A 27,461-nucleotide genomic window follows, 5' to 3' on the forward strand; every position below is an offset into this window, starting at 1 on the left:
CACTCACCAATCCCTCCACCCCGACACACTCCACAGTCTCGTCACTCACCAATCCCTCCACCCCGACACACTCCACAGTCTCGTCAGTAATCATGTCTGGCTTTATCAGGTCTTTATGTACCACAGTGCCGGCTGCCCCAGTGTCAATTAAAAATTCTGCCTCTTTCCCCCCTGGCATTGTTATGGTCGTAATTAAGGTGGGACCAGGTCCTGAGGGAACGAAAACAGGGTACACATTTGTCACTGGGTTGCCAGTTTCCCAGGTCAGAGGCAAAGGAGCAGGAAAGGAAAGAGAAGAGTCAGTCTGCTCACTCTCCTTTTTGGAGTTTTTGCACTGTCTGGCATAATGTCCATTCTGTCCACAATTCCAGCACTGTATGGTCGCTAGGTCACCTGGTGCCCCCCCTCTCTGCTTCCACTGTTTTCCTTGTGCTCTAGCATACATAACTGGTCGCTTGCATTTTGTCAGTTCAACCCCCTTAGCTACTTGCAGAAGGTCTGTTGGGTCCATGTTTCTCCACTCAGGTCTGGCCGTCTGTACTGCTTCTCGTAAAAACGTATTCATACCGTCAATGAATGCATTCACCAATATTTTGATATCAAGGTCGTTTCTTGAACTGTACCCCACGTCTGTCCACTTCAGCTGTAACCTCCCAAAGTACGTCTCTATACTCTCCCCTTTTTGCTGTGTCATGTCAGTCATCAGTACAGACTGCTCTGTTTGTTTCTTGGTAGCCCATCCTTTCAATGCCTCACAGTACGTCATTCCAGACCTCTCAGACTGAACATCCATGACCCATGATTGCTCCTTTATCATATCAGTATGTGATTTAATTATGTGTCCCAGCACGTCACCTGCCTTTGCAGTCACCAAACTCTCAAGGTCTGTCCAAGTGCATTTATAAGTCACCTGTATTGTCTGTATTTGCCTGTAAAATGGGAAAGGTTGGTTTTCAGGGTCAGGTAACTGTTTCAACATAGCTAGCTGGTCAGAGGGGCTCCAGGGATGATATTCCTGTGTCTGTCTGATTCTTGTGACCTTCCTCGGTCGGGATGTATCTGATTTTTTTGTACTGGTCCCAGGGCGTTCTTTCCTTTCATCACCATCAGAGTAATGTCCAGCTTCCTTCCCAAACCTCAATTCCTTCACTACCTCTGTCTCAGAGTCAGCGTCCTCTGTCATCACATGTGATCTGGTTCGAACAGGATTTAGTGCAATCTGCTTAGGGCGAGTAACATTACACGTAGCACAAGTACCTCTCCAGTCTGGGTTTTTCTGACTACAATGTTTACAAGTCAATTAAGATACAGGGTGGAACACTAGTGTGGCGCCCCAGGACCTGGTCGCCACAACAGCATTGCCCTCCCAAAGGGTTAATGCTGAGCCTGGAGGTAATTGGGAGATTCATTGGCCAGCAAGTTTAACACCCAACGCAGTTCTCCCTCCGGCCAGCAGGGGGAGCTCTGAACCTGGGATTCCAGGGAGCATCCCCTTAAGCCTGGTCTGAGAGAGGAAGTAGTGTTCAGTCTGTAGAGAGCAGTAGAAGTGAACAGACGCAGAGTGTGCTGTCCTGTGAATCTGGGGCCTAGAGCTGGAGCAGCTTGGCCCAGAGAAGCAGGAGTAGCTGAGAGGCAGCAGAGAGACTCGGACATCGGAGTCTGTGGCCACCAGGGCTTAAAATACTCCCTGGTAGCCGAATCCGAAGGGCAGGAGAGCTGTAAGCACCTGGCCCAAAAACCTCCCAAAAGTACAGCTGCAGCATCAAGGCCGGTGTGGATTCCAGCAGAGAAGCACCAGAGAGAGAGCCTGCGCAGCCTGCTACAGAGGGAAAGGGACGCACCAACAGTCCCAGCAGCACAGAGGGCCATTGCTGGATTCAGAGAAGCAGGGTCCTATCGTAACAAAGCAAAGTACAGGAGAAGGCCTCATACTCAGCTGGCCAGAGAGATCACCCCAAGTACTTCCAGGCCGACCGGATCCCCATCACCATCTGTAACGGTCTCCCAGGACTGGACTGTTTCCAAAGTAAAGAGGAAAAGGTAAAGAGACTGTTGTTTATGCCTGGTTCTTTCATCGCCTGTCGGCCCTGCACCGTGTTAGCCACACAACCTCATAGACTTCCACGAGCACTAACAGTATCCCCGGGGCTCCACTCCACCTGTGGGGAGCAGTACCACCATTGCTGCCAGAACATCACCCCGGAGGCCTCGCACAGCAGCGGCGGCTTAATAGCCACAGACCACAGGTGGCGTCACGAACACAACCATTAATAAGCAAGCCACATATTCTACTGACACCCACCAGGGCCACGGAGCCGGGCCCAGCCACCACTGACTACCACCGGACTAGTCCGGCCTGGCACCGGGTGTCCCATAGCCCTGGGGTGGGCGAGTCAACTTTTGGCGTCACGAACAGGATTTCGTGCCCGGTCCCACCGGGTACTGTGCGCCTGCAGAAACTGTGCCTGAAAGACTGTGTTACTATTTGAAAACTGCCGCCGCCATTAGCCCCACTGAGCGCAGGAAGAAGGGGGGCGTGCCTGACAAAGAGCGCGAAGGGAGCGCACCATCAGAGCAGAGCGCTGTTAACCCCGCGCGACCCAGAAGGGAGTTTGAAAAGTGAACGGAGCCTGGTAAGGTTCACTAAGGGGGAGGAAGATGTCCGACTCGGAGGAAGAGCAGGTGGCTGCCATAGCCCGAGGCGCCGCAGCACCAGCCGAAGCAATCCCAGTCGCCGTCGCCCCAGCCCCCGCTGTAGCGCCGGTAATGCCGATCACAATGCCGTACATCCCGGGAGCAGAATGGCTGCCGCAGTACGCCGGGGAGTCCCATACCTTGAGCGACTTCAGAGAAAGCCTGCACAGCTTGTTCCGGGTGTATCCACTGACTGAGAGCCAGAAGGTGGGCATATTAATGGGGCAGCTAGCCGGTGCGGCCCAGCGTGAAGTGAAGTCCTGGCCTGATACAGATAAAGGGACAGCAACCCAGATACTGGCCAAGCTAAAGAGTACTTTTGACACCCGCACCGCAGCAGAAATAAAGATGAGATTCTTTGGGTGCAAACAACGGGCCACAGACAGCATAAGGGACTATGCCTTAAACCTGCAGGAGGCCCTGAAAGCAGTTAAACAGGTGGACCCAGAGAGTGTACGTGAAGAACACAAACTCCTAACTGAGCAGTTCATAGAAGGGCTCCTGTCAGATGCCCACAGGACCCAGCTGCGTATCATGGTCCTGAAGAACCCTGCTCTGGACTTTGCAAAGTTTAAGGACCAGGCCATCCGGGTACTGAGAGAATCTACACCGAATGACCCAGTATTCCTCCGGCCTCTTGCTATCACGTACCCCGGGGTGGTGCCTGCAACACCAGCTGCTGCAGGGGCCGAGGCGCAGTCCCTGGAAAAGGATCCCACTGCAGAGCTCAGACAGCAGGTCCGGGAGCTGACCAAAACTGTAGCTGCCCTTGCCAAGACCGTCCAGTCTCTACAAGTGACCCCATCACCTGCGAGAATCGAGTTGGCCTCCAGCCCAGATGACGTCCCATGGATGCGACAGAGGAGGATTCCGCCGACCCGAGGCAGAGACACAGACCGGTATGATTCAACGGGACAACCGATCTGCCGCCGCTGCAGTCAGGCGGGCTACATTGCATGACACTGTCCTTTAAATGGGCCGAGCCTGGGGCCAGGAGCCGACCCCCAGGTGTAAGGAAGCCCGGCTCAACCCCCAACCGCAGCAAGTATGTGGGAGGACGACCGGTCCTTCCTATTGTGCTGGATGGGATCCCTTTGAATGCTCTCCTGGATACGGGGTCCCAGGTAACAACCATCCCCTATAAACTGTACAAAAGATATTGGGATGATTCAGACATTGACCATGGCCCAGATGATGATTTAACAATTGTGGCCAGTAATGGTCGGCCCTTGCCTCAAATTGGGTACAAAGAAGTAACCATTAAAGTGGGGCGGGTAGAATTGCCATGTCAGGGGATGATAATTGTAAATATTGATCGCAAAGAATCTGACCCACTGCTAACCCTTGGTACAAATGTGATAGAAAATTGTATTGCCGAAGTGATAATTTTGTTGCAACAGGCGTCTGAAACTGCCAGCTCCGGGCAGCAGCGTGCCCTACAGAGGGAGATCCGAGCCCTGATGAGGAGGCAGCAGGTAGAGCTGGCCGGAGGAGAAATTGGCAGTGTGAGGGTTAGTGACCCCCTCCCCATTGTAATACCCCCAAGAAGTGAAATGTTGATATGGTGTCGGGCAGCAATAGGCCTCAAGGGTCAGGATTACCATGCCTTGGTAGAACCGGTGTATTCAGACAGTAGGCCGGGAGTCCTGATAGCCAGAGGGGTAGCAGACGTCCGCAAGGGGAGAGTGCCCGTCCGTGTCCTGAATTGTGGGGAGGAGGAAGCCAAATTGCCCCGGTACGCCACTGTAGCAAAACTGTACACTGTCAGGAACAATACCATCAAAGCAGTGGAACCCTTGATCCCGTCCGACCAGGCGGAAGACAATGGCTCCAAGGGGCAGCTGGAAGACTGGTGCCAAAAATTACATGTGGGCACCGACTCCACCCCCTCACACCAAAAGCATGGGGTTTACCGGGTGGTACAGGAGTACGAACGGGTCTTCAGCAAACACCCCCTAGATTTTGGGCAGGTGAAAGGGGTTAAACATCAAATCCCCACGGGTGATCATCATCCCATTAAAGAGAGATACCGCCCTGTGCCCCCCGCACAGTATCAGCGTGCCAAAGAAATGTTACGGGAAATGAAGGAGGCTGGGGTTATCAGAGATAGTTGTAGCCCCTGGGCAGCTCCACTAGTGCTCGTAAAGAAAAAAGATGGTACAATGAGCATGTGCGTAGATTACAGGCAAATTAACCGCATTACACATAAAGATGCTTATCCACTGCCCAGAATAAAGGAGTCACTAACAGCCTTAAAGTCAGCTAACTATTTCTCCACCTTGGATCTCACCAGTGGGTATTGGCAGGTTCCCGTGGCAGAGGCGGACAAGGAGAAGACTGCATTCACGACACCAATGGGCCTCTGTGAGTTCAACTGTATGCCATTCGGGCTCTGCAACGCCCCAGGGACATTCCAAAGGTTGATGGAGTGCTGCTTGGGCCACCACAACTTTGAAACCATGCTATTGTACCTGGATGACGTCATAGTCTACTCCAAGACTTATGAAGACCACCTGAGGCACTTAGCAGAAGTGTTTGAGTCCTTGTCGAAATATGGCCTGAAGATAAAGCCGTCCAAATGTCACCTCTTGAAGCCAAATGTACAGTACCTGGGTCATGTGGTCAGCGCAGAAGGTGTGGCACCTGATCCGGAGAAAGTCACCGTAATCAAGGACTGGCCAAGACCCACCCCGGTAAAGGAGGTGCGGCAGTTCCTTGGGCTGGTGGGCTACTACCGAAGGTTCATTGATGGTTTCACCAAGATAGCAGCGCCCCTTCAAGATCTCCAGGTGGGCCAGCCAAAGCAGGCTAAGAAGCAGAGCCCTCCATTTGAATGGAGCAGCCAACTAGAAACATCCTTTGTCCGGCTGAAAGGGGCTCTCACGGGAGAAGAAATTCTGGCCTACCCTGACTATAGCCAGCCGTTTGTACTGTATACAGATGCCAGCAACGTGGGACTGGGAGCAGTTCTGTCCCAGGTGCAGGGAGGCAGAGAGAAGGTGATAGCTTACGCCAGTAGGAAGCTTCGGCCCACAGAAAGGAATCCAGAAAACTAGAGTTCCTTCAAGCTGGAGTTCCTCGCTATTGTTTGGGCAGTGACTGAACGCTTCAAGCACTATCTGGCGTCGGCCAAGTTCACCATCTTCACGGACAACAATCCGTTGACACACCTGGCAACAGCCAAGTTAGGTGCGTTGGAACAGCGATGGATGGCCCAGCTGTCTAACTTTGACTTTACCATCAAGTATCGGGCTGGCAAGAAGAATAACAATGCTGATGCGCTGTCCAGAATGCCTCACTTACCCGAATCTGGAGAAGACCTGGATGAACTCGAAGAGATAGAGTTACCGGCTTTCCATCATCAGGGTGTTTCCCAGTGTGAGCATTCTGTAGGAGTGAAGCGCTCGAGCCAGCACGAGGTCTCGGTCAACCCATTACTCCACCATAATTGGGAAGAGACACAGAACGGTGACCCGGCTGTGCGACTGGTCAAAGAAAAGCTAGCCCAAGCTGAGACTCATCTTGGCCCAGATGCTCCAGAAGAAGCCCAGCAGCTGTGGAAGGAGAGGGGACGACTGTTCACCTACCAAGGCAAGCTCTGCAAGAGATATGTCAACTGGCGAACGAATGAACTTGTCTGGCAGATAGTGGTCCCACAGAGGGATGCTCCAATGGTCCTAGCAGCTTATCATGATAACGCAGGACACTTCGGGTGGAAGAAGTTGGAGACCCTACTCCGTGATCGGTTCTACTGGGTGCACATGAGAAAGACAGTCGAGAAGTGGTGCCGAGACTGTGGTCCGTGTAATCTGAGGCGGAAAGATGATGCCAGCCAGAGGTCTCCCCTACAGCCAATTGTCACGAAGCAGCCCCTGGAGTTGGTGGCCCTGGACCACGTGAAGTTAACACCAAGCCGGTCAGACTATGTGTACGCCCTCACCATTTTGGACCATTACTTGCGTTTCCTGGTAGTAGTGCCCGTGAAGGACCAGACAGCCAGAACAGCAGCGAGAGCGTTTCAGGCCTACTTTTGTCGACCTCACGGTTACCCTGAAAGGGTACTGACTGATCAGGGTCCTGCATTCGAGGCAGAAGTGTTCCAAGAGTTCTGTAACATGTACGGTTGTAAGAAAATCAGAACCACACCGTACCACCCCCAAACCAATGGATTGTGCGAGAAGATGAACCATGTGGTTATTGATATGCTCAAGACTCTACCTTTGGAAGAAAGAAACCAATGGCCAGAAAACTTACCAGATCTGGTAGACTTGTACAACCATATCCCGGTGAATTCGACCAACTGCAGCCCTGCTTACCTGATGCGAGCCAGACCTGGCAAGTTACCTGTAGACTTTGAGATGGGGACTGTGTCACCTGAGGCGGTTCAGGAAATAGAGGATTGGGATACAGAGCGGCAGCAGCGGTACCGTAAGGTCCAGGAATACGTAGAGAGGAGCCTGTCTCAAGCAAGAACGAGACAAGAGCAGCATTACAATCAAACAGCCCCAGCAACTCCCTTAGCACCTGGAGAACAAGTCCTCAAGAAGAAGCGGAGGACGCATAAATTGGATGATCAGTGGGAAAACGAGCCCTACACCATTATCCCCTCCAATTTTGACAATAGTAAGGTATGCCTCATAAGCAAGGATGAAGGCAAGACCTATCAAGCAATTTCTCGAGACCGCCTGAAAGCGTGCCCTGAACGGTGCAGAACCCAAAAAGAAGTAGAAGAAGTACAAGAAAGTCCCCAAAGTCAAGAAAAAGAGGAAGAGATGATCCAAACAATCCTTGGAAAATTCCCCAAAACTTGGACCCGAATAAACAATGCCATAGTGGTACCAGTCTTGACGTTCCCGCAGTTGGTCGAGCCAGAAACAGAAGAGGTTCCAGATCCACCTAAAGAAACGGCCGCTCCAACACGAGGTGACACGCCAGCAGTGGAACAGGAGGTTCAACCCCCCTGCCAGTGGTGAACCTGCCGTACCCTTGGCGAATCTGAGATCCCGTAGGCAACCGACACGTATCCCTGTCAGGGTTAGGCCTACCAATCACACGGGGGGGGGGCAGACCCTCTAAGTAGTCAGGGACAAACCCCAGAGCTACGCCGGTCCCAACGTAGCACTCGGGGACAGCCCCCTCCAAGGTATAGAATATAGAAAGTAAAATACCTAACAGAATGTAAATAGTTATGTGAAATGTCTGTAATGTTGTGTATAAAATGCTTTTTGTCTTAGGTGATTAAGTAAATGGACAATTGGGCCACTGGACTATGGGTGGCCAACACCTACATTGTTCATAGTTAGCACCAGTGTGCTCAACACCCCTGAAGAAAAACCCGTCCAGCGTGCATAGAGTGGGGTCATCAATGCTCTGACGCACGCCCAGAGCCTACGTTGGGGGTTTGATTGCGGCGGGTCCCCCATGGAGCAGTGTAATGGACACCCGGCGGGGAGCCACACTGGACTCTTATAGTAGTATTTAAGTTTGTAACGTTTAAGTAATGCGCCTCCCATAATGGGATGAAATGTTGTAACATGTTATGTTTGTTTCCACAGTCCGGGAGTACTGAATTTAACTAAGGGGGAGTGTGGCGCCCCAGGACCTGGTCGCCACAACAGCATTGCCCTCCCAAAGGGTTAATGCTGAGCCTGGAGGTAATTGGGAGATTCATTGGCCAGCAAGTTTAACACCCAACGCAGTTCTCCCTCCGGCCAGCAGGGGGAGCTCTGAACCTGGGATTCCAGGGAGCATCCCCTTAAGCCTGGTCTGAGAGAGGAAGTAGTGTTCAGTCTGTAGAGAGCAGTAGGAGTGAACAGACGCAGAGTGAGCTGTCCTGTGAATCTGGGGCCTAGAGCTTGAGCAGCTTGGCCCAGAGAAGCAGGAGTAGCTGAGGGGCAGCAGAGAGACTCGGACATCGGAGTCTGTGGCCACCAGGGCTTAAAATACTCCCTGGTAGCCGAATCCGAAGGGCAGGAGAGCTGCAAGCACCTGGCCCAAAAACCTCCCAAAAGTACAGCTGCAGCATCAAGGCCGGTGTGGATTCCAGCAGAGAAGCACCAGAGAGAGAGCCTGCGCAGCCTGCTACAGAGGGAAAGGGACGCACCAACAGTCCCAGCAGCACAGAGGGCCATTGCTGGATTCAGAGAAGCAGGGTCCTATCGTAACAAAGCAAAGTACAGGAGAAGGCCTCATACTCAGCTGGCCAGAGAGATCACCCCAAGTACTTCCAGGCCGACCGGATCCCCATCACCATCTGTAACGGTCTCCCAGGACTGGACTGTTTCCAAAGTAAAGAGGAAAAGGTAAAGAGACTGTTGTTTATGCCTGGTTCTTTCATCGCCTGTCGGCCCTGCACCGTGTTAGCCACACAACCTCATAGACTTCCACGAGCACTAACAGTATCCCCGGGGCTCCACTCCACCTGTGGGGAGCAGTACCACCATTGCTGCCAGAACATCACCCCGGAGGCCTCGCACAGCAGCGGCGGCTTAATAGCCGCAGACCACAGGTGGCGTCACGAACACAACCATTAATAAGCAAGCCACATATTCTACTGACACCCACCAGGGCCACGGAGCCGGGCCCAGCCACCACTGACTACCACCGTACTAGTCCAGCCCGGCACCGGGTGTCCCATAGCCCTGGGGTGGGCGAGTCACTAGAACCTATCATGATTAATTTATCCAATGTCACTAGACTCCATAATGCACAATATACAAACCAGAGAAATAGGAGTCCACTAGTGAGGCCAATTGTGGCCAAATAATCACAGAGTAAAAAACCTCTTATAATAACCACAAAAAGTCTTTATTAATGGAAATTTACAGCCATAAGAGGAAATAGTTTAAATTACATAATAACAACAATAAAATGGGGATCAGGTAAAGCCGGAAAAAATCCGATACCAGTCACACCGAGCAGTCAGGGAATGGGGTACTGGAGCAATATTAATTATCCCACAAGGCCCAAATAGGTAAATAGAGGGAGAGAGTAATAAACCTGACAAAACCCACACAAATGCTGTGAATAGGGGTGCCGACAATAAAGATAATATATGTAAATATAATAGGGTTTCACAAAAATAGTCACAAGGCATCAAACGGTTAATGCTGTGCTTATGCAAAGCAGGCAATAGTCAGAGAGGCATACCCACTCAATTGTCAGCAATCCGAAACACACCATGGGGGGGTTAAAAAGGTTCAACAGGAAAAGTTATGTAATAAAAAGGCAAGACCTCAGATAACAAGTATGAGTGATGCTATAATATTAGTGCACCACAGTCTCCAGCCCAAACAAGGGCAATATGGAGGAAAAAATAAGGAGCCCAAATTACTTACCCATTAGACCTGACTGCTCAGCGTGGCGTGCTCCAACGCGCACGTTTCGTGACCTTCCTCGGGGAGCCGCGCTACAGCTGTGCAGTGCAGAGGGGGGTTTTAAAGTAGCCGCCATTACCTGTGATTGGCGCACGTGGGGCGGGGCCACAATAAGCGGTCCACGTCATCGGGCACTCCCAGGGATGACGCGGGTGTGAGTCATGTCGTCACATGACACACCCACCTGACCTGTACGGAGGCCGTCCGAGATGCCCATTAGCTGTGGAACCACCGCGCGTGCGCACAGTATAGCGGCCTTCTTCTCTACTGGCAAAAAAGAGGGCAACCCTGAGCAGGTAGGATGGAAGAAAAATACAGCCTTAGCATAGATAGAAATAGAAGGCTGACAGTCCTATATGACATCGGAGTCCAAGGATACATAATCAGTAGAATATTTTATATATAACACAGATATAAACCAGTGCATAGTATCAGTATATAAGAATTCATAAAAATCCATAGAAAAAGACACCATAAGGTGAATACACTCAAAAAATAACAAGATGACATGAGCAATAAATAAGGCAATACAAAAATACAAAATATTCCACAGATTAAAAGGTACATCCATAATTAGACTTCCAGAATCCTTAGGTAGCATATTCACTCATATTAATGTAGGGATAACATCGCATAGGATATCCGATGTGTAGAATAGCCAGAAGAAGCCCGCTTCAAAGGGTGATCACTCAATATTAATATAGATGTAGAGAATTTAACATGTATTACTGATTAAAAACAAAAAAAGAGAAGAAAAAATTAGAATTAAAACCAACACTAACACAAATTAAAATGACACAGAGACAGCAGCAATCTCATCTTATAGTCCAACCAGAGGACAAGGAAAACATGGAAGAAAGGAGTTTCTATATAACGTGTGCACACGTGCAAAAGCACATATGGTCACGTATACCCATATTAAATGCAAGCAAATTATAAGAAAGGGGCAGACGACAATTTCTCATTTAAACCACTTGGCGACATTGTGCCCAAGGTGACAATCCACCTGCAGTCCAGGCGTGCCAAGGCTTGTTTAAAGTTACCGCCTCTGGAACCCATGTGGAGTTTGTCAATACCTCTGACACGTAAAGAAGTTGCATTGCAATTGTGAAATAATTTAAAGTGTCGGGGGATGGTCCTGAGGGAGTCGAGGTCATCCACATCCACCGCAGCAGCTATATCTCTGACGTGTTCGTGTACACGGATGCGCAATTGTCTAGATGTTAAACCGACATAGACTAAGCCACATCCGCATTTAGCCAGATACACCACATAGTCAGTGCTGCAGGAGATGTATTTCCTGATCTCAAACTCCCTCAGACCATCCGCGGACATAAAGGAAGTCGCTCTCTCGATGTTTCTGCAGGAGAGGCAAGAACCACATGGGAAACAACCCCATCTAGGTCTACCCGTATAAAATGGAAGGGTGCTTTTACAAGTATAGTGGCTGTGAACCAACAAATCTTTGAGGTTCTTCCCCCTCCTCGCAGTCATCAATGGGCGTTCCGACAAGGCTCTTCTAAGAGTTGGTTCAGTGGTCAAAATGGGCCAATGCTTAGTTAGGATGCGCCTAATGTCCTCCCACTGGTTATTGAATGTAGAGATGAATCTGATAGCAGATTTGGTAGTGTTGGTTTTTCTGGTTGCTGAGAGAAGATCAGTTCTGGGTGTGGCCCTGGCCCTAGCATATCCTGATCTGATACCCCTTGCGCTGTAGCCTCCATCTTTAAAACGTTGGGAGAGATCCCCTGCCTGTTTTTCAAAGAGGGTGTCCGATGAACAAACCCTCTTCATTCTGAGAAATTGACCGATAGGTACGGCCCTAATAATTGATGGTAAATGGGCCGAGGACGCATGTAACAGACTATTCACTGACGTCTCCTTGCGGAAGACATCAGTTTGAACAGATCTGTCACATGAGATGGAAATTTTTATGTCCAAAAAGTCAATTTCTTCAGAATTACTCCTGTAAGTCAACCTGATATTGCGGTCATTATGATTTAAAAAAGAAAAAAAATGATTTCAGTTCAAGGTCGGTTCCCCTCCAGATGATGAACACGTCATCTATATAACGTAACCAGCACTGCAACTGGGTAGCGGCGTGGGCACCGTCGTCGGGAACCTCCCTCTCCCAGAGACCGAGAAAGAGGTTCGCGTACGACGGCGCGCACGCCGCGCCCATTGCAGTGCCACGTTTCTGGAGGAAGAACCTATCCTTGAACAGAAAAAAATTATGCGTCAGGATGAATTCCAGGAGTTCTAAAAATAAATGTTGCAGGGGAACCTCCCAATTGCTCATGCCCAAGAAGTATTTAACTGCCCGAAGTCCATGCTCATGATGAATACATGAATAAAGGGTCTCCACATCTGCTGCAACAAAGAATACACCAGGATCCAAACATAATCCATCAATCCTCCTCAGGACGTCCGAGGTGTCTCTGACATAGGAGGGCAGCATCTCAACCAATGGATGTAAATTGTTAGGTTGACCTAACGGTCACAGCTATTGCCAGCGATGTCCGAATGCAGAGAGGGTACCGGTGACCCCCCTCTGCCCTCCCTTTAGCCTTCAATGAAAACAGGCAGACACCGTTATACACGTAAAGGCTAGGAGACGTGCGGCTCCGAATAGAAAGTGTATTGGTATTGTTTACATTACAAAGTTATACAAAGTTGATTAGGGCGTAACTATGCAGCATACATATTCATTAAAGGCGTGAATTACATATTCCCAGCAAAAGAAATTAACATAATGACTTATACTCCCATAACAAGATGTTTGTCAGTCGTTTCTAAGTCAAAACATTCTGTGTCCTTGAGGTTGGTCTCACAGTTTATTACGTAAGTAAGTCTGGTTTGATATTGCCAGGGAGAATGAATTTCCATTATTTTTCTAAGGCAGTGAAAAAGGTTAACTCTTTCCTCACAATCCCCCCTATTGGCGTGATTGATGGACAGGGGGCCATCGAGAAGCTGTGGACTATAGAGAAAGCAGGCTAGCCTCCAGATAATTTCTGAGCCGCGGGTTGCTCAGGGAGTGTCGTCTCACATCCGTCACCCAGGACTGCCTGCATGCCTCTCGATAGGAGTCTCATCATGATACGCCAAGGTGATTTCTAGAGGAAAGAGTAGAGAAGAGAAAAAAGCATATTAGTGATTTCATATGGGTGCTGAATAATCATTTTATCTACATTGCTTCAAGCAGCGGGAAAACAAAGCCATTAGCAACTTGAACACTACATAAGCAACTAGTAAACAGAGTAACACTTGGTGTCATTTACTGATAGTCTGTTGTAACAGCCTCCCCATTGAAACACTTAGTTTATTCGGACTGGTATGGCTAAGTATCGCATGGAAGAGGCTGTCACAGGTGCGTGTGTACATATCCAGCAGTCTGTGATCTCAAGTTTTTCAGCTAACACTTCATGATGGGTCTCAAATGAATTCTGCCGTGGTGTAGAAGGCCCCAAAAAGGGAGTACACATAGAAATACTTATCAGCAGTATTAGGCCTTCTTGCAGTGGCTGGCATGGACCCATGTCGATCTCCCCTCAAGTTTGACGGAGGTTGGAGTGGTCAGCTGGACAGTCAAAGGCCCTTCGAATCGTGGCTCAAGGGTCTTTTTCACGTGCTTCTTTAGGTAGACCCGGTCACCAGGCTTTAGGGAGTAGGTTCCTGGAACGGCATCAGGATCAGGTAGAGAAGAGTAGACCCTTTGGTGGGTTTCAGTTAGTCTCTTCTGCAGGGAAACAACATAAGACGTTAGGCTATCACATTGCAGGTGTAACTCCTGTGGGAAGTAGCATCCTAATCTGGGTGCACTACCAAAGAGTATTTCAAAGGGTGAGAGTCTGTGCTTTCCCTGCGGGGTAGTCCTTACAGAGTAAAGAGCTATGGGGAGACATTCTGTCCATGGTCTACCAGTCTCCTTCACTGCCTTGGCTAGTTTGAGCTTTAGTGTTCCATTTAACCTTTCCACTTTCCCTGATGACTGTGGGTGGTAAGGCGTGTGTAAGGCTGACTGAATGCCTAACAGGGCACAGGTGTTCTGGAAAACTTGTCCAGTGAAATGAGTACCTCGGTCTGACTCTGACTTCAGGGAGTCCAAACCGAGGCACCAGCTCACAGGCCAATTTCTTTGCTGTAATTCGGGCCGTGGCTGAGCTTACAGGATAGGCCTCTGGCCATCCTGAGAAGAGGTCTACACAGACAAGTACAAACTCGTAGATGCCATGTTTTGGCAACTGTATATAGTCTATTTGTACTCTTTGAAATGGGGCAAACGTCTTTGGCATGTGTCTTTGCGGGGTTTTAGTTAGCTGGCCTGGATTGTGTTGTTGACAGATGTGACAAGCTTTTATTCTCTGGGAGGCGTATTGTCTGAAGCCGGGGGCTACCCAATAAGGTTGCATCTGGTTCATGATTGAGTTTGTGCTACCGTGTGTGGGGTAGTGGAGTACTTGGAAAATGGCAGGGAACCAACTGCGTGGCAGGACGGGAAGTCCGTTTAGGCGCCAAATCCCCTCCACCTTTTCTGCCCCCTTGGCCCGCCATCCGGCCTTTTCTTCCTCAGAGGCGTTTTCTTGTGTCTCAAAGAGGTTCTGCATTTCTTCCTCCGTCGTTGACACTGTTTCCGTCTCCTTCAAAGGGAGTAAGGCTGCTTGTTTTGCTGTTTGATCGGCCAAGCGATTTCCCCTTGCCTCGGGTGTTTGAGCCTTGGTGTGGGCAGCAACCTTTATGATTGCTAGCTGTTTTGTTATCAAGGCTACTTCCATTAGTTTCTTCACTGAGGCTCCATGCCTGATGGGATTTCCTGTTGCTGTGAGGAATCCTCTAGTCTGCCAGATAGTGCCAAAATCGTGCACAATGCCGTGTGCATAGGCTGAGTCCGTGTAGATGTTCGCTGTTCATTCTTCCAGAAACTCAATTGCCCAGATGAGAGCAAGAAGTTCTGCTTCTTGAGCAGATATGCGTGGAGGTAGCGGTTGTTTGGCTAGGACTGCATATAGAGTTGTCGCGGGCGGGGAGGAGGGTGTCAGCACACCGCGCTCACCCCTTCTGCTCGGGTCCGGCAGCTGCTCCTGGTGGCTCGAGCTGTGGGCCGGATCCCGGGGTTTCTCGAGCGACACTCCTCGCCCGTGAGTGAAAGGGGATGTTTGTTGGGTGTGGGGATTGGTATAGTTCGTGACGCCACCCACGGTTGTGGTGATTGCACCACCGCTGCTCAGTGTGGGGGTCCCGGGGATGGTGATGCGGAGCAGCCAGGTGTTGTGTTGCCCCTCCGTGGGTAGGGGTTGGTGATCCCGGGGCCCGGTGATGAGATGTGAAGTGTAGGGCCTGGAGGGCGCAGGGACGCGGGGGCAGCGCTGTGCCTTGCGGCACTATGGTACTCACTCAGCCTGACACACGGACACAGTTTGTACGGTAAACCAACGGCTGGTAGGACGGTCCCACAGACGGCTGCACCTGCACTCCCGGTAGGTGACGGTGATGTCCCTCTTCCTTGCACCTGTGTTGTCTGATGGTAGCGGTGGATTCCCTCCGGTTACCCGCTCCCCGACTGCAATCTGGGCCGGAGGAGCTCTACACTTTGCCCGCAGGCGCTGGCCCTGGGGAAACTTGTGCCCTGGCGGTGGCGATGTCTCCCCGGTAATGGTCGGGCTGTTGCCGTCAATCGGGACTTGGTTGTTGGGGGATCTGCGTCCCCGTCACTGACGGATTTGGCAAATCTGGCGACTCCTAGCCTTGCCGGGGTCCGAGAGGCCCCTGCCCTGGTGCTGACTGTCCTTCGGAACACTGCTCCAGACCACCGGGCACACAGCCAACGGGGTCCTTCCAGGAACTTCCAAACGGTCCCCCTCCAGACAGTCACCGCCGTTGCTGACCTTGCTGTTCTGGCCCTACACAAAGCTGGGCTCTCAGGCTTTCTTTCCTTCTGTCACTTTACTTGCTTCTTCCTCCTTTTCTACTTTCCTTCCTTAACTCCTCCACTTCCTCCTCCTGGACTCCTCTCTCAAGCTCTCCCTGAGCTCTTCTCTGTTGTTTACTCTTGCCCTGCCTGGGCTATCTGCCTGGTTACTTCCTGCCTCCAGAGTTGTGAGCTCCTTGGTGGGCGGAGCCAACCGCCTGGCCCACCCCCTGGTGTGCATCATCAACCTCTGGAGGAAGGCAACAAGGATTTGTGGTTAGCTGTGATGTGCCTACCTGGAGTGTGGGGTGTGGTGGTGTTGTGACCTGTGTCCCCTGGCTTGCCCAGGGCGACACAGAGTCACTACTGCAAATCCGGTGTGGAACTTGCCTGCTTCATCAGCGTATCTGCTACCATCCACAAAAAGTTCAAAGTCTGGATTTGTAAGTGGTGTTGCCTGAATATTGTGCAGGGGCTTTGCCTCATGTTCAATGAGTTCCTGACAATCATGATCAAATGGTGCGCTGGTACGTTTGTCACTCTCTTCTTCTGTCCTCTCTTCTGTCCCCCCTTCTAAACTTGTGAAGATCAGCAGATCAGCAAGGTTTAGACTTGTAACTCGAGCAAATGAGATGTTTGGGGGGTAGCAACAGCGTGCACTGGAGTCTGACTTGTCTTGCCATGGAGAGGTGTTTCAGTTGCACTTGATTGAGAACAGCATAGATGTAATGGCTAGTAAGGATGGTAGTCGGGAAATCGAGTGAGATTTCAGATGCTTTCTGCAGTATGTTTGAAACTGCTGTAACAGCACGGACACAGGTTGGTGCTGCTTTTGTGACGTTGTCAAGTTGAGAGGAGTAGTACCCGATTATGTGATGTTTGTCCATCTGGGTGAGTACTCCTACTGCAAATCCTTGAAGCTCTGCTACGAACAGATTAAAGGTGAGATCATAGTTTGGTAGTGCCAGAGCAGATGCATCAATCACTAGTTCCTTGAGCTTTTGTCAAGCTTTGTTGCTTTGCTTTGTAGCTTTGTCAAGTTTTGTCAAGCTTCTTCTGTAAGGGAAAAAGGAACATTCTTTGTGCAATCATACAGCGGTTGCATGAGTAGTGACGCATTGGGAATCCACCGTCTGCATTTATCTCTGCTTGCTTTGCATCCTACTTCTGCCAGAAAGGTAAGCATTCCTCTTCACTAGGGAAGCACAGTAGTAAATCATCCACGTACTGGTAGATGTACTGCGAGAGGTAGCGGGAGGGGGGGATTGTCTCAGCTGCGGTGGCGTAATTCCAGGCTTGACTGAAACATTTACTGTGGGCACGGGAAGTGTGCCGAGGTCAGTTTTTGATGTGGACCAGAGTTTTGCAGGAACTTGTAGAAGTATTGGGTCCGTGTTTACTTCATGTGTAACTTCAGATTCTGGTTGGTCTTCTATCATCTGGAGAGTGCACAGGATTTCTTCTGGGATATCTTTTGGAATTTGCAGGATAGCAGATCCATCTTCATTATAGACTATCTGAGCTTGTAGTCTTGATAATACATCTGCTCCCACTAGGGCATCTCCACCCAGGGGGGACACTAAGAATTTAGACACGAACATGTGTGGTCCCAGTTTCACCTTCAGTGGATGTGTTATTGGGATTATCTGGGCTTGTCCATCAAATCCGGATACTATAGTAGCTTCAGATGAGATGGATCCTTCAGGCACTAGGTTCCTGGGGTTCAGGAGCGTGAGGCTCCTGAGTCCATCAAAGCTCTTATTTCCTTGTTGCCAATGTGAAGGGGGACATGTATAAATGGACCTCTGGCATCCCTATCCCGTGCTGCCGCAAGTCAGGCAGTCTTCTCCTCCTGACTCTCGGGTTGGTTTTGAGTGTCCCTCTTCTTCTTTCTACAGTCTCTGATCACATGTCCTCTGACTCCCACAATAGTAGCAGGTCGGTGCCTTCCTTCTTGTACCTTGTGGCTGACCGTCCACTGCTGCTATGACAACTTTCTTGTTGCTCCTTTTATCCTTTGCGTCGGTTTCTAAGCCACTTGCTTTGTTGACTAGAAGATCTATGTCTTCCATGTTTCTCCATTCTGGGCAGCACGCTTTCAATCTTTCTGCCAGAGGTGCATGTATTCCATCCATAAAGGATCCATCAGGCGACGTATTGCACCCGCTTGTAAGTCCAGCCCTTCATCTGCGAATGACTGCATCAATCTGTAGTAAAATGAGCTGACATTCTCCACAGGACCTTGATGCAATGGTCCCATTGTGCCCTTAGTTCTTTGCTCCTGGGCGCAGAAAAGATTGAGTCTTATCATGAAGTCTTGGCCCGATTCCACATTACGGGTATCGTCCGGAACATGTCCTGTCAGGTGGGCAGTGAGTTTGGCATACAGTTCGGGAGACATTTTAACTCTACACAAACCTTCCATGTCCAACCAATTGCTTCTGTAGGAGACCTGTATTTGGTTCAGGTAACGTGAAAAACTGACTGGGTTTCTAGTCGGGTCTGGAGCATTTTGCAGGAAAGCCATCTGCTCGGCTGGAGTCCAGGGTACGTAGTCATCATATGTACGAGGAACTGCATCTCTGGGAGCATCTGGGTTTTGTGGATTAACAGGTGGTCTTATCAGGACTCTTCTTTCCACTACGGGATAAAGAGGCACTGGTGCTGTGGCTTGTAGCTTGTGCTGTGGGGCTGCACAGGCTAGGCATGTTTCACTCCAGTCCGGATTTTGTTGGCCACAGTTTCTGCAGGTCCATTCCGGGGATTCTGCTATTTTTGGAGCTGTTCCAGGAGTAGCTGACAGTTACGGAGGAGGCTGCTGCGGATCCTTATTAGCCTTCTTCCCAGCTTCCTCCCATGTGTCTGATTCTTCATGATATATCCAACCTTGATCGTGGGCTGTTTTTGCCATGTCAGAAAGAGTTCTGACCAGTTTAGTCCATGATTTATCTGCTATCACTCCTGCTCTAGTAGCTCTTATTGTGTCCCATTTGTTGGGGTCTAATTGATCCTTCCCCTTCAATCTAAATGTCTTAAAAAAACTTCCTTGGACTGACTGGCTGTTCTTTTGCCATGATAACACGTAATGAGATGTTGCAGGGTGCATCCAGCTCTTCTGTCTTTTGATATTCCTTGCCCCATTCTTCTTCTTCTATCTTCTTCAGCTTTTAGACCCTTGAACGTCCTTTGGACTAAGCCTACCTATCCTGGAGATACTCAGAGACTAACTCCTTTTGTATTCCTACCTAAGATGAGGTCTAGAACCACCTTTCCTGGAGATACTCAGAGACTAACTCCTTTTGTATTCCTACTGAAAGGTGGTGTCCTAACTTCAGAGGGGGCTGAGAATGTTGAATGGCGCTGGGTTACCCTTCTTGTAACAGAGATACACTCTATATCCGATAGCAATGGCAAACAGGGCTATTCCCACTAACACTAGGGCAGTGAATATCACATCCATTGGACAGAGCAGGTACACTATTCCCTTTCAACACTCACTGATGTATGGGATCTATGACAACCAACAAGGACAACAGCACAGAAGTAAAGCGCAGGAGAGCAGACACGCGACACACGGAGAGGCAGAGAAACACAGAGAAACAAACAAACAAACAACCAAACAAGGCACGGAAAACATCAGCTGGCAAGGCTCTCTCAGAGTTCAGTAGAAACCCGCCAATAACCCAGTATCTACTCACAGTGTACCATTTTGCGCGTTGAGGAGAGGGGAGATCAGATGTGGGGAGCATAAAGAGAAGAATAAGGTTCAACTCTTACCTGGCCAGGTGTTTCTGGTCCCCACGTCTGGTCACCTCCCCCTCGGCTTGGCAAGACAGTCCACTGCGGCCTGGGATTAGAAACACGGGTCCCTGCTTTTCGGGCGCCAGATATTGTTAGGTTGACCTAACGGTCACAGCTATTGCCAGCGATGTCCGAATGCAGAGAGGGTACCGGTGACCCCCCTCTGCCCTCCCTTTAGCCTTCAATGAAAACAGGCAGACACCGTTATACACGTAAAGGCTAGGAGACGTGCAGCTCCGAATAGAAAGTGTATTGGTATTGTTTACATTACAAAGTTATACAAAGTTGATTAGGGCGTAACTATGCAGCATACATATTCATTAAAGGCGTGAATTACATATTCCCAGCAAGAGAAATTAACATAATGACTTATACTCCCATAACAAGATGTTTGTCAGTCGTTTCTAAGTCAAAACATTCTGTGTCCTTGAGGTTGGTCTCACAGTTTATTACGTAAGTAAGTCTGGTTTGATATTGCCAGGGAGAATGAATTTCCATTATTTTTCTAAGGCAGTAAAAAAGGTTAACTCTTTCCTCACAAAATACTACTCGATAAATCGACAAATGGGATCGCAAAGCCCTCCAATGCCAGAGACAATAGGACGCCCTGGGGGACAACGTGGATTTTTGTGTATCTTGGGCAGCAGATAGAATGTAGGTGTTATTGGAAATTTTGTATTGAGACCCTCAAAGACTTTTTTTTAGTAATAATGCCTTGGGCCAGGGCCACATCCAGAATACCGATCAGCTCCAGCATAAATTTACCAGTGGGATTCTCAGAGAGGGATGTATAGGCCTCACGGTCTCTCAATTGTTTGAACGCCTCGCGTTCATACATAAGTACAGGCCAGATCCCCACGTTCCCTCCCTTGTCAGCAGGTTTTATTACTATCCCATCCGTATTCTTTAATTCTTGGATGGCTTTTCTTTGTTTTACTGACACATTATGACGGTTCCCCCGTTTTTGCAGGTTATGTAGATCTTCTAAGACTAATTTGTTGAAAATCTCAACCTGCGGGCATAAGGAAAAGGGAGGGAACGTGGTAGATCTTGGCTGTACATTAGTAGGAAATTTACCTTTCGAAATTGGTGTGGACTCCTCCTCCAGCTCCTTCAAAATCTCAATTGCTTCCAATTCTGCCGGTGTGAAAATCTGGTTATTCAAATCCTTTTTGGCATGTAATTTATGTAGAATCAATTTCCTAGAGAATAGGTGTAAATCTTTCGTTACTATAAATGAATTAAAATCAGAGTCAGGTGAGAATGTAAGTCCCAATTTCAGGACCTCTAATTGGGTCTCTGTTAATGACACATCAGAGAGATTTATTACCTCTAATTCATTCTTGCTTTTCTTCTCCATAGATTGTGGAGGTGTCATTTTACGTTTATAATTGGAGCCTTTCTCACCACGATTCTCACCTCTAAACATAGTATTAAATCTCCCAGAAAATTTATTAATTTTATTGCCACCAGGATAGGTTTCATCCACCGAGGATGCAGAAGAAAAGGAGCCAGAGCGGGAGTGCACACAAGGTTTCTTAAATTTACGGTGTTGTTTCCATCTATATACGTGGCCGTTCTTATAATCCAGAGTGTCTCTCTGGTATTTCTTCGTCTTTACACCTATTATTTCTTTTTAAAGTGCCCGATGACGTGGACCGCTTATTGTGGCCCCGCCCCATGTGCGCCAATCACAGGTAATGGCGGCTACTTTAAAAACCCCCCTGCACTGCACAGCTGTAGCGCGGCTCCCCGAGGAAGGTCACGAAACGTGCGCGTCGGAGCACGCCACGCTGATCAGTCAGGTCTAATGGGTAAGTGATTTGGGCTCCTTATTGTTTCCTCCATATTGCCCTTGTTTGGGCTGGAGACTGTGGTGCACTAATATTATAGCATCACTCATACTTGTTATCTGAGGTCTTGCCTTTTTATTACATAACTTTTCCTGTTGAACCTTTTTAACCCCCCCATGGTGTGTTTCGGATTGCTGACAATTGAGTGGGTATGCCTCTCTGACTATTGCCTGCTTTGCATAAGCACAGCATTAACCGTTTGATGCCTTGTGACTATTTTTGTGCAACCCTATTATATTTACATATATTATCTTTATTGTCGGCACCCCTATTCACAGCATTTGTGTGGGTTTTGTCAGGTTTATTACTCTCTCCCTCTATTTACCTATTTGGGCCTTGTGAGATAATTAATATTGCTCCAGTACCCCATTCCCTGACTGCTCGGTGTGACTGGTATCGGATTTTTTCCGGCTTTACCTGATCCCCATTTTATTCTTGTTATTATGTAATTTAAACTATTTCCTCTTATGGCTGTAAATTTCCATTAATAAAGACTTTTTGTGGTTATTATAAGAGGTTTTTTACTCTTTGTGATTATTTGGCCACAATTGGCCTCACTAGTGGACTCCTATTTCTCTGGTTTGTAGAATGTTTACAAGTCCATTCATCTGGTCTGGGTTTCTGCTTATGTGAAGGGGGGGGCGGTAGCAGTCACAATTCCTGCTTTTGGTGCATTAAAACATTCATAATACACCTTATCTCCCGCTGTGGTCTCTTTATATCCACAATGTTGCACCTCTTCAGCCACACGACACCATTTATTTACTTGTTGCTGTACCCTCTTGTCTTTTATCCAACCTCTCTTTTCTTCCCTGAATCTGTGCCATTTCTCAACATCCAAACATCCGTACTCTGGCATGTCTGCCTTTCTGAGTATTGGTCAGACATTTTTCACTGCTTCCTTGCCTTCTCTTTCTTGCATTATCTGTTTGGCTGTTTTGGATCCTGCTGGAGCCCCACGCTGCACACTGAACAAGTTGCCCATGGCTTCAACTTATTCCCACACAGCCCACCTTTCTGCAAATGCCCTCTCAGTGTCCCTGGACTTTGTCAACAGGCCACACTTCTCCTGGCAAGTCAGAATGGGCTCTCAAGTTGTAGCTGGAAGGCTAAATCAGCATTCACTCTCACCTGCTACACTTGCAGGGCGTATTGGGAAAGGTTAAAAAAAAAAACCTCTCTCACCCAATAGATCAGATGACTAAAGCAGGAAGGACCAGGTGTGATAGTCCTCTCACCTACTAGACCACCTCCATGTAAGTGGGAAGGCCACACTGCTCTCTAACCCACTTCTGATGTGCAGTTGGGTACTCCATGCTGGTCCTTTACAAAGTATTCCAGCAAACGAACGTAAACTAGAGTTAAACCAAAACAATCCTTAGATCTGACTTCTTACAGAAGGCAGAAGACAAAAAAAAAAAAATTGCGCAGCTGTTCACTTGCCCCCTTCCAACAGAATAGCAGCGCACAATTTGTTTAACAAGAGTGTTATCTCAAAAGAATTCTTCATCCAGATTCAGCTTTTCCAAAACATCCCTACTACCCACTGGTATAATACACAATCCCAGCAGAAAATTGAGACTGCTTATATACATTCACAGCACTTGATTCTAGAAACATATGTAACAATACACCTTCCAAGGACCAGTTAACCTCACATGTAAATAAAATTATCTAAACCGCTCTTGACACGGATGAAAAAAAAATACATATGTCAGGTATCCACTCAAATACTCTATATGGCTATGCCCTGTGACATTTCACAACCAGGACATCTTTTCACAGTCCACAGTATGACCTATAACCATTAAACTTATACATACATATTATTTCACCAAGCCTCTTATCTCAATTACTTGTCACTTTGTTATTCAGAGGCTGCTCATCAATATACAACAACCTATTGCCTGCCTACTTTATCTAGGCATTAATATGAAACCACTAACACATATCCCTAGACCAGTGTATTGCCCATCAAAGATGCAAAGATGGCCAAAACAAAACACAGCGACACAGCAAATGCAATTATACAGAGACTGTCCCAAATTCCGTGCTATGCAATCTATGCAATCAGTTAATGGACGGACAACAGATTATCTTATTACTCTATATTTCAACTCTCATTCAGACATGCATGAGAACAAAAACAATACTCACTGGTGATGCCAGAGTTCTTGAACCGTGTGTACAGCCTTACCCAGAATATTCGGGAAATCAGAGAGAGTGAAATAAAGTGTAAGAATAAAGCTTCTCACCTTGCTGCAGCTGAAATTTCACTGTCTCAAGAGTCCCCAAAACTTCTTCCGAATAGGCTGGTTGGCCACGGCTCCACGTTGGGCACCAAAAACTGTTGTAGATGTTCTGTTTTGTCACAAGTCAGCTTATGGGATCACCAGTGAGGTCCTCTGAATTAGGCCTCTTCATACCTAATCAATATCGAGCGCTCGGAGAAAAGACCTGCATTCATGTGGGCATGATCAGTTTTCTGTTTATTCATCTAAGATACAGTTTATTTATACCATTTACAGATCAATGTGATATTGCAAAAAAAGCTTCTAGCTGGACTTTACAAGTTGCTCATATGACCTTTACGTTTTAGCAAAACAAAAATGTAGAGTCATGCATATGAGATAATAAGAAGATAAGAAGAACATTTAGAGACAATAATAATCCTTGAGCTTGTCTCTCATTCCGAAGGCTCCATAATGACTATGAACTACCACCAGATATACTTACTAATGGAACAATAAAATATCTTTAATAAAGAAATAGAGAAACTATTAACCCTTCTATATCAGGTGGAGACAAGACGCCAAAAGTTTTGCAAATTGAGTCAAGGTGGATATACAAATTGGACTGTGGGAGTCCTAAGGGTATAAACGAAGATTTTTAAACAAAGGGCCAAAAGGATATAGTATCAGGGGTATCAACTATTAAACCAAACAAAACTCCTAATAAAATGTATACTTTATTTCTATATCAATTAAAAAGGTTATATTCATCAGCCAGAGACACACAATGTGCATATAGTGTTAGATACACCGGATGGAAAGTGTAAGGGTAGTTGTATCTACGGGCTGTGCAGAATAATGGTAAATAAACCTAATAGATTTAGATGCTGGACCCTAGGGGATAAGACTAACCCTTAATTGGTCCCTGCCTAGCAATGGGGCTTCAAGCACCCTAACTTTCTTGGTGCCCCCATTCCACGGCGGCTGCCCCTATTGTATCCCTTACTAACTTGAAGGTAACCATCACCAAATTTACCAGAATAAAGTGTAAAGTGCAAAACCACATATACACATACAACAGACACAAATTAGTAGAGCGGTTGCAACTCAAGAGAGTCAACTGCAATAAATCTTTACACTAGGTGACACCTTAGTAATCCCTGGATTGTGGACATTCAACCAGTGAGCTGCATGTTATTTTGCATGTTTCTTTGCTAGTGAATTTAATGAGTGACAATCTACAGTGCCTTGATCTCATATTGTTCAATTTCAATGGATCCAGTGAATTACTGGTGATACCAGTCCTGGGTAACTCTAAGGTGTCACCTAGTGTAAATATTTATTGCAGTTGACTCTTTTGGGTAGCAACCGCTCTACTAATTTGTGTCTGTCATATGTGTATATGTGGTTTTGCACTTAACACTTTATTCTGGTAAATTTGGTGATGGTTATATAAAGTATACATTTTATTAGGAGTTTTGATTGGTTTAATATAAACGAAGATTTGTTATTCACTGGCTTCTACAAAAAATAATCATTTTTAAAATAAATAATCTAGATCACTTACCAAATGGGCTGCCCCGAAGGGACCTTTCCACTTTTGAATCTATGATTACGCAAACAAAATGCCCTCAGAAAGTCCTGTCTAAATTATATCAAATATTGGTCTTGAATAAGCTCCTGCAGAAACGGGCATTCATATCATTATGGGAAAAAGATCTAGGCAGGAATTTTACAGAAGGAGATTTGATCCAAATCTATAAGAGATCCTTTGGCCCATCACATTGCATGAAGGTACAGGAAAACTCAAACAAATTAGTTACCAGATGGTATGTATCACCTTCTCAAACTGGTTCCCTTCCTCTTCAGAGTCATGTTGGAGGTGCAATAGAGAACGAGGTACATACTTCCACATTTGGTGGCAGTGCGACCAGTTGCAGCCCTTCTTGGAAAATGGGATTACGTACACCAAGCGGATCTGTAAACTGTCCTTTAATCCCCAACCCAGCCTAATCTTCCTGAACTTGGTCAGCAACCCACAAAACACTCCGAACAAAACTCTCCTCCTATTTCTCCTAGCAGCGGCCAAATTGCTCACCCCCCCCCCTTTGGCGTTCAACAAGTATACCTACTATCCAAACTTGGATGCTCAAAATCGACGTTATATCATATGGAAGAGCTGGCAGCTTTAGCTCATCACTCTCAAGAGAAATTTAGACTCATCTGGGCCCCCTGGTTGAAGTTCTGAGAATCCTCCGAGTACTTTGATTTGGTGGCGTCTTGACCTGCTCCCACCCCCCCCTCCCCCGAGCCAGCCATGATATATTTCTTCTCTAGATTAATCCCCACTCACACCTCCTGTCTCTCACTATCTTCTTGAAACCATCCTTACCTTTCTTTACACCCCCCATCCTACTATTGACATGTTTTACATATGTTCATTTCACTAATGTTGATTATACACAAACGTTTATTGTTGACTTCACATGGACTGCAATGGTTAACACACCTAACGGAGGTAAAGATTATACAGAACTGTGGACCGAACTTTGGATCTAAATCCTTCCCTCCAGGATTCGAGTGCCTTATATTCTCTCACATTTATTCATTGTTTGATGTAACGTTATATCAATTTTTTGCTCTGAACAATACTTGGAAGGTGTGCATTGTGTTTCATATGCTAATTTTCACCATAATAAAAAGAATATTGAAAAGAAAAGAAAATAAATAATCTAACCCGTGCTTAAGGCCTGTATAGGTTACTACATTGCATGTTTTATTTTGGTATTTCATTATCAGCCCTGATAATATCTACTGAACTGTCCAACCGGACGTTTATTAGCTTACATTCTACAGTATTATGTATATACGTATAAATGGGGGACATATGTGATTAACATATTTGGAAGTGCATGGATCAAAATATTTCATGTGTAACCTGTCAGGTTACCGAGTAAGTTATTACATATATCATTGACTACATATGAGGCAACATACTGCAAATAATTGGCTTATAACATCATAACAGGCATTTTCATGTGTCATATGCCGGCTATGCAATGTGTAATCATATAGTGTACTCGATTGTTGTTTATACATACCTCCCAACCGTCCCGGATACAGCGGGACATTCACGCTTTACGTTGTTTGTCCCGTTGCCACGGGCGGGACGGCCGGCTCCCGGGCTCCGCCCACCCACTCTCTCTCCGCCTCCCTGCTTTTCCCTCCTACCTCCCAGTAAGACGTGGCATAACACAGTCAGAGAGGAGCGCTGCTGCTGGTACAGTAACATCTCCTCCCCGGCGCTGATTTCCCAACCCTCCCCCCCCCCCCCCCTCACCCCCGGCCGGAGCCTGTCTGTGCCGTGTGCGGTCGGCCGGCCGCCTGTCTGTGAGGGCGGCCCGCCGCCTCATTGTGCGGGCTGCCGGCCGCTTCTCTGTGCGGGCGGCCGGCCGCTTCTCTGTGCGGGCGGCCGGCCGCTTCTCTGTGCAGGCGGCCGGCCGCTTCTCTGTGCGTGCGGCCGGCCGCCTCTCTGTTCCGGCGGCCGGCCGCCTGTTCCCCCAGGCAGAGCATCTCACCCTCTCTCTCCCCCGGCCCC

Source organism: Anomaloglossus baeobatrachus, chromosome 1, assembly GCF_048569485.1.
Source record: "Anomaloglossus baeobatrachus isolate aAnoBae1 chromosome 1, aAnoBae1.hap1, whole genome shotgun sequence".
Lineage (NCBI taxonomy): Eukaryota > Metazoa > Chordata > Amphibia > Anura > Aromobatidae > Anomaloglossus > Anomaloglossus baeobatrachus.